The sequence below is a fragment of the Ursus maritimus genome, unplaced genomic scaffold (genome assembly GCF_017311325.1).
Source record: "Ursus maritimus isolate PB19 unplaced genomic scaffold, ASM1731132v1 scaffold_19, whole genome shotgun sequence".
Lineage (NCBI taxonomy): Eukaryota > Metazoa > Chordata > Mammalia > Carnivora > Ursidae > Ursus > Ursus maritimus.
The window spans coordinates 15,391,877-15,406,652 of NW_024424341.1; the positions used below are offsets into that span (position 1 = coordinate 15,391,877).

General features: G+C 44.0%; 1 protein-coding gene and 1 long non-coding RNA gene across 2 annotated transcripts in view; both read right to left on the reverse strand.

The window, feature by feature from the left end:
• CNOT1 (CCR4-NOT transcription complex subunit 1) overlaps positions 1-6,183 on the reverse strand; it is a 105,608-nt gene extending 99,425 nt beyond the window's left edge. The window contains exon 1 of the mRNA XM_008702573.2: positions 6,001-6,183. The gene's annotated coding sequence lies outside the window, so the exon portion shown is untranslated. The remainder of the gene's footprint in view (positions 1-6,000) is intronic.
• Positions 6,184-13,328: 7,145 nt separating this feature from the next.
• LOC103673745 overlaps positions 13,329-14,776 on the reverse strand; it is an 8,652-nt gene continuing 7,204 nt past the window's right edge. Inside the window, exon 4 of the long non-coding RNA XR_571449.2 lies at positions 13,329-14,004. This is a non-coding gene — a long non-coding RNA (uncharacterized LOC103673745). The remainder of the gene's footprint in view (positions 14,005-14,776) is intronic.

Here is a 14,776-nt window from a genome sequence, read left to right on the forward strand (position 1 = left end):
GCTCAGGTTGTGGTCTCATGGGTGGTGGGATTGGGCTGGAGCTGGGCTCTCTGCTCCGGAAGTCTGCTTGGGATTGTTGCTCTCCCTCTCCCTCTGTCCCCCGCCTTACACACTTATACAAACTCCCTCTAATAAATCTTAAAAAGAAACACATATTATATACATATAAAATACATACACATATATAATGTGTGTGTATATATATATACATACATATATATTATATAACTACACCAAAAGGAAACTTATTCATCTGTCAGAATTCAATTTATAGTGCTCAAGAACATTTTAAAACCTAGGTCCCTCCCCATCCTTTGGAGGTCTTAAAAGAAGTGCAAGTTAATTTACACTGAGGCTAAATAATGATCACTCACAATAACCATAATAGGAAAGACCACCTTTTTGTCAGTTTAGAGTTTTATATTTTCACACTGAAGAGAAGAAACACTCAAATCTTGTGTTTTGTCCTACAAAAAAATTGCTGAGGAAAAAAATCTGTATTTGCTTTGGTCACAACTAAGAAAATCTTATCCAAATAAACACTGAAGGTATCTCACAATATACGCAGGTCAAGTTGTCATACTATACATATGAAACTTATACAGTGCTGTGTGTCAATTATGTCAATAAAACAGGGGAAAACACGCATTAGGAGCAAAGAAAAAAAATCTCCCTAGGTAATTACCTTAGAAACAGTTTAATTCTGCTGAATTATTAATAGAGATATTTGTGATGTACTAAAATCCAATCCACCAAATGAAAGTGAAATCCTGAACTACCAAACCAGCCTCCAAAGACTTTAATTATACAATGACATTCTTTCAAAAAATAAATGGTTAACCATATAGATTATGCTTTTTCTTTTTTTTTTTTTAAATTAGAGCTTGAATTCACGACCCTGAGATCAAGACCTGAGCTGAGATCAACAGTCCGCCACTTGGAACACCTGGGTGCCACAGTTGGTTGAATGTCCAACTCTTTTTTTTTTTTTAAAGATTTTATTTATTTATTTGACAGAGACAGCCAGCAAGAGAGGGAACACAAGCAGGGGGAGTGAGAGAGGAAGAAGCAGGCTCCTAGCAGAAGAGCCTGATGTGGGGCTCGATTCCAGAACGCTGGGATCACGCCCTGAGCCAAAAGCAGACGCTTAACGACTGCGCCACCTAGGCGCCCCGAACGTTCCAACTCTTGATTTTGGCTCAGGTCATGATCTCAGGGTCATGAGATCAGGCCCCTCATCGAGTTCTGCACTCAGCGAGAAGTCTACTTCCCCTCCCCTTGCTCGTGTGCGTTCTCTCTAATAAATACATGAATTTTTAAAAAAGAATCTGATGCTTAACTGACCTAGCCACCCAGGCACACCTATGCTCTTTTTTGATGAATTCATATATCTTTTTTTTCCTTGTATTGAACTCAAGCGGAATGTGGAAAGACAGAATGAACATTAGGATGTAAGAGCCTGACCTTTAACTAAGAAAAAGTCTAACCTTACTTTCCTCAGCTTCAATTTCCTAAAGGATGACACCATAATTCTGTATGACTAGCTTTCAAAGGTTAACCATCTATAAAATATCAACAGAATTACAAGTACATAGTTCCAAGAAACACACTCTATAAATCTACCCAAGTATAACAAATGAAGCATTACTCAATTACAGTTCAGGGCAATATGTTTTGGGGGGGAAGAGAAGATTACCCACTATAAAATGAGGCAGAAAACTTGCAAGGCAAAACAGTATGTGCTGTAGGTAAGTGAAACTGGCCAAGACGTATATAAGAAATCAATTTTGCTTAAGAAAATCAGGGCAGAGATTTATATAGACACATTTGAGTTTGAATGATAGATTTTTTGGTAGACACAAACAATGACATTCCAGGTAAAAGAGGCAAAGATGTATTCAGGAACCACTGTGTAATGGTCTTGTGACTACAGTATAAGATAGGAATATGATGCCACAGGTAGGGAGGGATCAACACTTACACAGCTCCAGGTCAAGGGATTTGAAGGACTTTTGAGCAGAGGATAGCCATTTTCAAGCCAGTGATTTAGGAGGCAATTTGGCAATAAAGAATCAACTACATTCCTGGAATTATTTACACTTGGAATGCATTTACATATTTCGGACGTAATAAAAAATATATATCATGGGGAAAAGATACTGACGATTAGAGAGCTACTGCAAAGGGGTGCCTGGGTGGCTCAGTCGGTTGAGTACCAACTTGATTTCAGTTCAGGTCATGACCTCGGGGTCCTGGGACTGAGCCCTGCGTTGGGCTCCATGCTCAGCGCAGAATTCTGCTTAGGTTTCTCTCTCTCCCTCTGCTCCCCTACCCCGCTCACTCATGCACTCTCTCTCTCTCTCTAAAATAAATAAATAAACCCTTTAAAAAGCAAGAAAGCAAGGGGCGCCTGCGTGGCTCAGTCGTTAAGCGTCTGCCTTCAGCTCAGGGCGTGATCCCAGAGTCCTGGGATTGAGCCCCACATCAGGCTCCCTGCTCCACTGGGAGGCCTGCTTCTTCCTCTCCCACTCCCCCTGCTTGTGTTCCCTCTCTCGCTGGCTGTCTCTCTGTCAAATAAATAAATAAAATCTTAAAAAAAAAAAAAAAAAGCAAGAACGCTAGCTAGCTACGGCAAAAAAGGCAAGGGGTGGAGCACCTGGCTGGCTCAGTAAGTAGAGCATGGGACTCTCGATCTTGACATCATGAGTTCAAGCCCCCACGTTGGGGATAGAGACAGGGAAGGGAAGAAGGAAAGGGTCTGAAACAAAGGCTTAACTATTCTTATGATTAGTCTACATAAAAATTTAAAAGTAACATTGCATTTCAAAACTATGAGTTATAAATCCAAGGTGACAAACTTTCAAGCTAATCATCTGAAATGGAAAATGCTGAGCTCTTAATGAGGATTAAGAACAGTAAGATGATGTCTTTCGAAATATGCCTTCATTCGCTTTTATATTTTATATAATTAGTTCAACACACACACACAAACACTTCTCCTGCAGACAGTTTAACATCTCAGTCAACATTTTAGGTATTTCTTCCAAACAACTGTTAACAAAATTAAACAAAACATTTTATCCTGGAGGTTTAGGCTCAGCTTTCCAACATTAAAGACAGAACTGCGTTTCTTTAATCTACACTCTACACTTCCAAAGGCTGTGTTTCCTTCAAATCTCAACACAGGATTTCATATTAAGTCCACATCTCTAATTACTGGCTTCTTAAAGGTGGTGGGTTTTTTTAAGATTTTATTTATTTATTTGGGGGGGGGGAGCGAGCACAAGCAGGGAGAGAGGCAGGCACAGGGAGAAGCAGGCTCCCCACTGAGCAAGAAGCACAATGTGGGGATTCGATGACCTGAAGGCAGACGCTTAACCAACTGAGCCACCCAGGCGCCCCTTAAAGGTGCTTTTCAACGAACAATTTGTTTTATTTGCTTTGCTACATTCTTACAAATCTAAGAGTGAAAAGTACATTAAAATAAACTTGCGTAAAGGTTTTGAGCCGATTTTAGCTTTGAAACAAGCTTCTTAAAAATTGTGAGCAAACAGAAAAGGAACTGTTGGATTTTTCTGTATGTAAGTTCTTAAAATAAGACTCAGTGGGATGCCATTTTGAAACGTCCCAGCAGGAAGTTCAGTTTGGTCAGAGGGCCATTTAAAAAGTGGTCAGTTAATATTTTTAAGTGACTTGAAAGTAGTTTTGTACTTTAATAAAGGATACCAAGTTCATAAAATACATTTCAAAATGGCATGGTATTATTTTTGGTCATTCCAGAAGCATAAACATCTTACCAAAAATTAGCGTCTTAAAGAACATGTGAGCATTTGATCAGAATTATTACGGACAAATTCCCTTCCATGGCACTGAATGCCAAAGATTTGTTACCTTGCAGAATGAAATAAAAATTCAACTTCATCAACTCAGACTGGTTAAAAAGAAAGCTCTTCATAACTACATATCAGAATCTAACCAAAAACATGCTTACAAAAAGAAACATGCAATAATAACATGAGATTAGTCTTTAAGCAATGTCTTGAAGAGATAGCGAGCATTTCCTCTCCTGCCTTCACACAGTAGTTTGTTTTTAAATGACATAACCCAAAGTTAGAAAAATGTCACAGTACTTAACCTGCCAAGATTCCATGTTGAAGAGACCAGGATTTAAACAAGCCCAGTAGAAATTGAGAGACTAGAGGGGGGAAAAAAAAAAAACTAAGCCAGAAACTAATCCATCTGAGTTAGAAACCAAGTGCATTTCAGTTCAGTTCCATCACGATGCCACAAAACCCTGTCTTATAATTTCTAAGGTTACAATCTTGGGAAAGAAAGGGAAATGCTTTCTGTTATTAATGGTCAAGCTTTGTGCCTTGATTCTAGAGTTAAGTTTCCAATGAAGGACTTGGGACCCACACTTGTTGAAAAGGGTCCAACCCTCTCAACTCTCAACAGGTTTTATCCACATGCTACCATTTCAGTGGAAGTACAACTAGATACCTAAAACTTTATGTATCACCAGCTCATTTTCCCCTTAGACAAGGTAACAATTTGCAGGGTCCTAAAACAAGACTATTTAAACTGTTACCATATATCTTATTAATAGCTAAAATACTATGCTCCCCACCTTTAGAAGGGTAAGAATGTCAACCTGAGCCACAGATTACTAACATAGTATACAGAAATACCTCAACAAAAAGAGGTTTGTTCTTAATCTGTTTGACCTGCTTTCTAATTTTATACTTGTCCCCCCAATTTTTTTGTCTATGTATCCCTATTCCTATCAGATTGTCAAGACGGCAATGGTCAGAATTCCCCCCCCAAAATACTCAATTATATTTACTCAAATTATTGGCTGTTAAATCTCCCAAAGCAAAAGAATTATAGAGAAATAAGGAGAGAAATTAAGTATCGTTACTCAGCGTACAAAAAGAAACAGACTTATTAGAGTCCTAAGAAATGTGACATTCGATTGGGTGGCTTCAGGGGGAAAGTTTACTTCGCAAAGTTTATTTTAAACACAGCATTTCCAAACTCACAGATATCAGGCATTTTCTTTCGTTTTTTCTTTCTTTCTTTTTTTTTTTTAACTACAAATCGTACTCCTAGCGGGGGTAATTATCTGTATGAGGCTAGTCTGGTGAATTCTGCAGAGGAACTGGTTTCGAATAAGAGCATCTGGTTTGGCCTTAAGCAACCTCCCTACACGACCTGTAGAAAGGAAATCGCTCCCCAGCATCGAGGCCTACAAACGTCCGGCTCACTAGGGGGATACTTCCCATGGGAGAGCAGAACCGCCACTACAGCTCAGACACCGGCCCAAGTGGGTGAGGGCCAACTTCGGAGAAAGTCTGAGCGCCCCGGCGCGCAAGTGGAACAAAACCTGTGGCAAGAAGTAATGAGGAAGTGCTGGCTCCCGCCCGCCCCTCCCACCCGCGGACACCCGAAACACCGGGGGTTTGACAACGTGCTGGGGCAGAGGAAGGGGGGCTGCGAGCTCCAGATTGACCAGAACCAGGAGCCTGCAACTACTCCAAACACGGACCCTCGCCTCTGAACTAGGCCTCGGGGGCCGAAGCCCACTGCACCCATCCGGAAGCCCGGAGAGAAAAGGGCAGTTGAGGAACTCGTGGGGTCTGAGGAGGGTGCAGCCAGCGCGAAGCGAGGCCCAGCCGCCCGAACTGCCGCCACCGCCGCCCTCAGAGCCTCCAGGCCCGGGCCGGGGACCACCGCGGGTCTCACCCCGCGCTCTGCCCTCCGCTCCATGAAGCCTTTGCCCCGGCCTCTTCTCTTCAGAGCCCAAAGACTCTGCGAGCCGTCGAAAGAGTCCGCCCTCTCCCGTCTCGCCACTTCCCTGTCCCGACTGCCCCTCACTCCGCGGAGCTCCGGGAAACGCTCCCAATGGCCCCTGGACCACCCCCGTTCCTTCGTCCACCGGCACTCGCGTTCCGTAGCTGACACCGCCGGCCGGCCCCAGCCACCGACCCCGGCCCACCTCACCTCAGACGGCTCCGGCAGCGCTGGACACAGGAAACTCCTGAGTCCCCGACTCCGGCTCTCCTCGACCCCCTCTTCGGTTAACTCCGCTTGTTTCTCTACAAAATGGCGCCGGAGGTCGCGCGCTCACGTCGCGGCCTTTCCCCTCCCCGTTCCCATTTCATCATTCGCTGCCCGCCCGAGGAGGGATGGCCCCAGCACCAGCCAATGATCGTACCCAGCCCGTGGCTCCCGCCCAATCACCGCCAGGTGCCCGCGGATTTAAACCAATCACACACTATCACTCGCAGAAGTCAAGGAAGAAACCAGGCTCCTGCTAGCAACTACCAATCCGGACTCCTACTTCGCGGGCTTTGGCCAATTGCCGCTCACCCGTCCCTGGGGACGGAGTAGGAGCCCTCGCGCCTGCGCTCGAGAGGAAGACCAATGGGGAGACGCAGATAACTTCGATTTGGGGCTTCACAGACTTCCCACCTGCCCTCGAGGTCTTCGACCAATAGGGGCCTGGCATTGCCTCTGAGAAACAATAAATAAGGGAGGAGGCCCATAAACCCTCGCCGCCCTGCGCGGGAACTACTTAGAGAGTAAGGCACTTTCCCCGGCTCTTCTTCCTCTTTGGAATTGTCAAGTCCGGTACACAGCGGGGCTGCGTTCCCCTCCCCTCGCGCCCCTTTGCCTGAGAACGCCAGTTACCAAAAAGCAAGCCGGACTATAACTAGAGTAGGGGCGCTTTGCGTTCTGGGTTGTGTAGTCGTCCCTCAACCCCGCGCCCCATTCCTGGCGCTAAAGTATCGCGTCTTCCTCCGTCGTTAACTGCGTCCTAAGAGAGCAGTGCATGCTGGGGAATGTAGTCTCCTACTTGGTCCTAGTTTGCCTCACTTTATCAGAACTTTCTCCTTATCTAGTTCTGCCTGTTGAAGGAGGGACCCCTTACAGAAAGATAGGAAGCTAAGGTTCTCTTTTTGCCTTATGCCCACTAAGCGGTATCAGAACGGATATCTATCAGAGAGGTATCAGAAAGGCTCTCAGAAGAAAAAGCATAGAAACATACCTTTGCTACTATTTATCTATAGCAGAATGTAAGATTTTATGGTCACCTGTTCCCAAAAGTGGGAGGACCGGGAAGGAAGTGTGGACTGGTTGGTTTTTTTCTACCTTTTGGAAAAAACCTACCCTTCTCATCACCCCATCCTAGGCTTGACTCAGTAGCTTGTCTCCCAGCCATCTGTCTCACTACCTTTTGTGTCTAGAAATACTTTTTTAAAAAATTGTGGTCAAACACTTAACATAAAATTTATCTTAACCATATTTAAATGTACTGTACAGTAAGGTTAACTATATGCATATTGTACAACTAATCTCTAAAACTTTTTCATTTTGCAAAACAGAAACTCTATACCCATTGAACAACTCCCAGTTTCCTCCCTCCACTGCCTGACAACTGCCATTCTACTTTCTATTTTCTAAGAGTTTGACTACTTTAGATACCTTATATAGGTGGAATCATGCTGTATTTGTCTTTTTGTAACAGGCTTATTTCACTTAGCATAATGTCCTAAAAATACTTTTTGACGTCTGCCTTTCCTTGGTTGGAGGCCAACTCTTTCAGCAAACATTTACTCAGTGTCTTCTGTTTTCAAGCAACTACGAGACCCAGGGAGCCCACATACAACAACGGCAAGGATTGCTTTGGTCTTGTTTATAGCTGTATTCTCAGCACCTAAGACAGTGCCTAGCATGTGGTAGACACACAAACGAATGTTGAAAAATCAGGAAACAGATAAATAGACTTACATTATAATGTTAGTGGTGAAAGGCCCCTTAAACAGACCAAAGATAAGGAATACACCTTTGTATACCATGTTGCCATATAAAATTGCTAAAACCTCTGTGGGTAGCAGCATTTGGGCCATGTTTATCAAAACTGAAAGTGCATAGACCCGATGATCCAGTAATTCCATGTCTAGGATTTATTCCACAGGTGGAAATTGCAGATTTGTACTGATATGAATGTATAAAAATTCACTGACACATTGTTTATGGGGCCTGCCAAAATTGGAAACAATAGGGAACAGGTTAAATAATGTATGCTACATTCATACAACAGAATACATGAAGTTTTTTAAAAGAATGAGGCAAATCTATATGTACTGATATGGAATGATTCCAAGATTTATTGTTAAGTGAAAAAAGGTGTAGAATAGAAAAAAATAGCATAATCAGTACGTTACCATTTGTGTAGGAAAAAATAACTTTGTCCCTATTTACATATAACTGAATGCATAAAAAAATTTTAGGAAGGAGCACCTGGCTATCTCAGTCAGTAGAGCCTGGGACTATTGATCTTGGGGTCATGAGTTCGAGTCTCACATTGGATGTAGAGATTACTTACAAATAAAATTAAAAAAAAAAAAAAAAGGCTTGGCAAGATACATCTCCCTACCAAACTGACACCAAAGGTTATCTGGTTATCCCTGGGGAGGGAAGTGGAATGGGGAAGGGCAAAGGGAACTTTTGCTTTTCATTCTATATATTACCCCACTGTTTGAACTCTTTACAGAAAGGGTGTACTCATGTTTTATTTGTATAATTTAAATTTTTTCTTTTTTAAAAAAGATCTTTATTTATTTATATGACAGAGAGAGAGGGAGAGAGCACAAGCAGGGAGAGTGGGAGAGGGAAGCAGACTCCCCGCTGAGCAGGGAGCCCGATGCGGGGCTTCATCCCAGGATCTCGGGATCATGACCAGAGCCAAAGACGGTCACCCAACCAACTGAGACACGCAGGCGCCCCTAAAATTTTTCTTTTTTAAATTTTTAAAAAAGAGACAAAATGAGACCCATAAAGGTCAACTACCTAAGGTTAACTCGGTAATTCTACAACTAGTTCAGGCCTCAAACATAGATCTCCTAAAATAAGTTGAAATAAAACTGAGTTGCCTTTCCCCACTTTGGTCTATCTTTGCCAGAAAAATGGTTTGTTACTTTATACTGAGGCTGTTCCGGGACACTCTTAAGCCCACTACCAGTCCCTCCCCCTAAAACTTACATCAATACCACTCCTAGAATTTGACCTGTCATGGGGACTTAGCCAGGTACCTGAAGGATTCACAAAACAGCCTGGAGATCAAAGTCCTTCAACTGTGTGTTGTCAAGAATTCTGGGGGCTTCTGTCCCTAGTAGAAAGTAAAGAGACTTATAGAATGTTCGCAAACTGTAAGAGGTAATGGAGATCACCTGGTGTACCTTTTTCATTTTATTGAAAGACGTAGTAGGAAATCATGCCCAAACTATTTTACTAGAGACCTTCACAAAGGATTCACTGAATCACCTTATATAACTCAGCAATTATGTGTCCTGGGGTTCAAACGTATTTAAAAACAGGATACTTCAGCCAGCTGTTAATTACTCACCTGGCCTCTTCCCTCAGCCTTCTTCCACTTCTTCACCCTCCAATTAATTGCGCATCCGAGCTCTGGAAGAACTTTACAAACTCTTTTAATTGTTTCCCAAAATAGCCTGGAGGAGGAAACCTACCTGTTAGGAAACAACCCTTATTGAATTGGGTTGGTTGGTGGAGGCAAATTTACCCAGAAGACAAAGGACTTTGAGACTTTAAGATCTGTGTGAACTGTATTGATTTTGAGGTGCTTGGAAGAAGGGTAAGTAGAAATACAAGCCCTATTACTTCATGCTCCTGTTTTCAGTCCCATTTATCAGGTGATTCAGTAAATACAATTCACAGTTTTGACTACCTTACAATTCTCTGTCCTACCCAAAGCAACTCTCTGACAGCCTAACCCTAAATTCTGATCTTCCAGGCCATCACCACTGCCTAGCAATAAAGCTCCTGACTCTCCAGGCACACATGCTTTGGTATTACTTGGGTGGCTCTATCCTGAAGGGAGGATGTCCGGGGAGGCACGCTGCAAAAAGCTCACAGAGAAATTCTGAAACCCAAGTTGTAAACCAGGCCGCACCCCTAACTTTCTGCATAATTGTGGGAAGGTCACTTCCCCTCCCTGGACCTTTTTTCCCGTTCTTCTCTACTCTGAGGATATTAGACAAGCATTACATGGCTCCCAAATTGTGGGCTGTTGGCTCCTAGGAAGCCAAGGACTTGCAGTGGGGTGCTGGATTCTTATGCGCGCGTAGATTTCTTTAATCAACCCCTATATTCTAACAGTACAGTTTTACACGCTTTATCTCATCCACACATCAGGACCCAGTGAGGGAGGAACTGAGTTATTTACCCCATTTTACAGATCATAAAATGGAGGCTTAGAGAGGTTGAGTCACTCACTCGAGGTCAAATACCAAGTCAATGGCAGAACAAATGTTGGAACCCAAACTGTCAGAGTTCAGGGCTCACATTCTCAGGCACCACACTCTCAGCTGTAGTTTGGAAAAACCCCTGCCCAGGTAACCTCCTAGCTGTAACGTTCAATGGCCCATTAGCAACCAGGTATTTTCCAAACCAAAAATGCGATGTGTCATCTGCCAGAGTGTTATGAACTAGTGATACGGGTTCTGAAAATACTGCTGCATGTTTGGCATTTTCCAGTTGAGTTTACGTTTAAATTATTAGATCCTCTCCTTAACAGGAGATATGTCCTAGGAACCGTATAGGAGCTTCGGACTTAATTTATTTATGCCTCTGCCTCTTTTCATGAAAAAACAAGGAAGAAGCTAGGCAGTAAAAGGAAAGGCCACATGTCATCTCCTCTGGTTCATAGATACCTTAGAATTATCTAAGTGGATGCTTGCAAACAAACTGGGGCAAGACTAAGAAACCTGCCTGGGTTCTAGGCAGATGAGTGCAACTTAGGACACCTGACAGAATTCTGAGCTGGACAGAGTCTGACTCTGCTCTAATTTTCTGTGTCATCCTTGATTACGGCCCTGCTGTTTTAAGTGATTGCCTGGAAGCTGTACCATGAGCCCAAACTCTTCATCCTTCACCCATTTGGGCCCCTGCCTTTGCAGATAGTTCATTTATTATAACAGACTTCCCAGAGAACAATCTCAGCCTCAACTTAGACTTAACATTTTTTTCTTTTTTTGCTCCCTTCTCTGGACTTGACATTTTTAACCTAACATTCATCTCTACTATCACCTTAGGGACCTTAGAGACCTAAACTTACACCATATTTTGAACTGAGCGGGGGGAGGGGGGGGATAAGTTGAGGATTGTCCTCCAAACTCCTCTTCGACACTCCATATTTCCCTCTTTAAGGTATAAGTCCATCAAACATTTAATCTCTTCCAAATGCAGCATAGAGTCTTAGGAATCTGAGGAAGAAAGCCCCTGCCTTTTACAGCTATTTATGGTCACTCTTTGGAGGAGCAAAAGACAAAGCAGGTAATAAGCAGTGAACAATTGAAGCCTGTGTGTTACCTACAGAACGAATGGGTCCAACATCTCAATGCTGGGGCCATGGGTGGCTCTGTCTTTTAAGCATCTGACTCCTGAGTTTGGCTCAGGTCATGATCTCAGGGCCATGAGATGGAGCCCTGCGTTGGGTTTGCGGTCAGTGTGGAATCCGCTTGTCCCTCTCTCTCTGCTCCTTCCCCCCTCCCCTCGCACTTCTCCCTCTCTCCCTCTCTTTCTAAAATAAATAAATAAAATCTTTTTTTAAAAATCTCAACACTGGAAAATGGTCAAGCAGAAATAATTTTGCTAAAATTCTTCTAGGATATGTACATTAAACTAATCACCTGTCCCTGCACCCAAAAAAGGTGGGCTGAACAGCCAAACACACTGACCTGAAAAGACTTTTCATGCCCAGGAATCCTTGAACTCAAATATACTACTTGGACCCTATGATCAGCTTTCAGTATTTCAAAATGCATATCCTTCCCCACTCTTCTACTAAGTTCATTATTTTGGGTAGGTAAAAACTCCCAAATTCAGAACCCACAGGGAAAATAATAATCAAAGATCTTTAGAATAAAACATGGGCATCTCTGTTTCAAGGCCCATTCTAGCTCTAAACTCTGAGCTTAGGTAGCCTCCTTGGCTGACCTGAAGATGTTTGTCTTTGTCACCCTGTGGTGCTAGGTTTGTTTTAGAGTAGGGAAAGATGAAAGCGTGCACACGACAATCTCCAGGTTCAAATAAAGAGGAAAGCATTTTGAGAAGGGCCTTAGTCCATTCAAGCTGTTATCAGGAAATACCAAAACCAAGTGGCTGCTAAATAACAAAAATGTATTTCTCACAATTTCAGAGTCCAAGTCCAAGGTCAAGGTACCAGCAGGTTTGGTGTCTGGTAGAAGATGACCATCTTCTTCTCCTTTTTTTTTTTTTTTAAGATTTTATTTTTAAGTAATCTCTACACCCAACGTGGACCTCAGACCCACAACCCTGAGACCAAGACTCACATGCTCCACCGACTGAGCCAGCCAGGCCCCCCAGATGGTCATCTTCTTGTTGTAAACTTACATGGTGGCAGGGGCAAGGGAACTCTCTGGGATCTTCTTCATAAGGGCATGAATCTCATTCACAAGTGCTCCACCTTCATGACCTAATCATTTTCCAAAGGCCCCCACCTCCTAATATCATCACATTGGGGGCTGGGATTAACATACACAAATTTTGGGGAGACACAGACATTCAAGTCTGTAGCAATAAGTTTCTTGTGTTTCAGGATGTTTAGCCATTGGCCTCAGGATGGTAATTAGCTCATAGTGGGTGTTCTATAAATATGGAATAAATAAATGAATGAATGAATGACTCTTGAAGAGAATCAACTCCAGGGAATCGTTTCTTTTCTTAAAGATTTTACTTATGTATTTGAGAGAGAAAGAGAGAGAACAGAGGGAGAGGAAGAAGCAGACTCCCTGCTGAGCAGAGAGCCCAATGCAGGGCTTGATTCGAGCATCCTGAGATCATGACCTGAGCCGAAATCAAATGCTCAATCAACTAAGCCAACCAGGCACCCCCATTTCTTTTTTTTTTTTTTAAGATTTTCTTTATTTGGGGCACCGGGGTGGCTCAGGTCATGATCCCAGCGTCCTGGGATCGGTCCCACATAGGGCTTCCTCCTCAGTGGGGAGCCTGCTTCTCCTTCTCTCTCTGTTGCTCCTCCTGCTTGTGCTCTCTCGCTCACTCTATCAAATAAGTAAATAAAATCTTTTTTTAAAAAAAGATTTTATTTACTTATTTGAGAGACAGAAAGAGAGAGAGAGTGTGCGCGAGTTGGGGGAGGGGCTGAGGGAGATGGGAAGCAGACTCCCCGCTGGGCATGGAGCCCAACCTGGGCTGGCTTGATGTGGGGGTTCCATCCCAGGACCCCAAGAGATCGTTACCGGAGCCGAAGTCAGATGCTTCACCAACTGAGCCACCCAGGCGCCCCAAATCATTTCTTATTTAATAGTCTGTTGATCACATACAATATCTAGTCCTGCCATCTTGATGCAGACAATAGACAAAAACAGAAACATCTATTCAAAAAGGGGGGATGGTTAGAGGTGGGGAAGTAGCTTTCAAAGTTATCTTAATGTGAGAAAGCCTCTCCAAGTGCAACCTGTGTTAAGGTGTACCCTTTCCAAAGCGATGTCAAGAATTGGATCCCTCCCATCAGCTCCGGGAGACAGGATAGGAGCCAGGGAAGGTTTCCTGTCACTCTGCAGGTGGGAAAAGAGAGACTCAGAAGAGGCTGGTGATTCTATTAGGGTCACAGAGCAAATTAGGGGCAGGACCTTCCCTGGAACCCAGCAGCTTCTGGAGACATCCAGGAGCAGGCTACGGTCTATCCTCCTCGCACAGACCGTTTTTGTCTTCCCCTTTCCTTCTTCCCAGATTTCACGTTATTGGTGATAGCAGGGGGGAGCTTTGGAGAAGGAGAGTGAGAGTGCCCGGAAGGGGATGCCCCCCAAAAGAAGCAGACCGGGGGTACAGGGAGGAAACTTACCCACAGCTGAGGAAGAAGGAGGTGCTCTTCAGGAAGCTGTTGAATGTCTCCAGGGCCTGCACAGGTTGATGGTGGAACACTAGGACACCTGCGCCCTGTGCAGAAGCAAGGCCAAAGAGCTAGGACCAGTTACCTGGCTAGCGTATGTTTCTGTAGGGCAGCGTTTCTCACAGCGGCGTTCCCTCAGCAGCACCAGCAGCACCCTCTGGGGACTTTTAGAAATGCACATCCCTCTCCGCGCCAGCTCACCCCTACAGCATCGAAAACCCTGGACCCAGTGGCCCACTACCCTCCTAGTGATTCTGAAACGTTTTCACCTTCGAAAACCATTGCTCTAGAGTTAACATTTTATAGAAACTTTCTTTTTTAGCAGAAAAAGTAGTAACATTTTTTTCTTATTCTACAGAGGCCCGGGTAGAGAGATAGGGGAGAACACCAGAGAAGTTTGGGGGCTTCTCAGGGAAGGTGGTGTTTGAATGGGGACTTTATGACCCTAAGTTTTCCTTAACTGTATTCTCCAAGCAATGGGGCCTCTAACTGCATCTACTTTCCTCAGTTCCCCAAACCGCCACTGTCTTTAGGTCCAGAACCAGTCCTGGGGTCTCAAGCCAGGACTCTGGAAGAGCTTCCCTCCCTACCTCCAGGAGGACCTCGCCCAGATTGAGACCCGAGTCATCTCCCCTGTGCAGTTCTGGTGAAGCACTGGTTAGGAGTTGGGTGGCCCTAGTTTGGTCATAAGGAATGAGATCTTCCCCTACTATTTAAAGAAGCCAGCAGCCTGGGGCGCCTGGGTGGCTCAGTCATGAGGCATATGCCTTCAGCTCAGGTCATGGTGCCAGCGTCCTGGGGTCAAGCCTTGCACTGGGG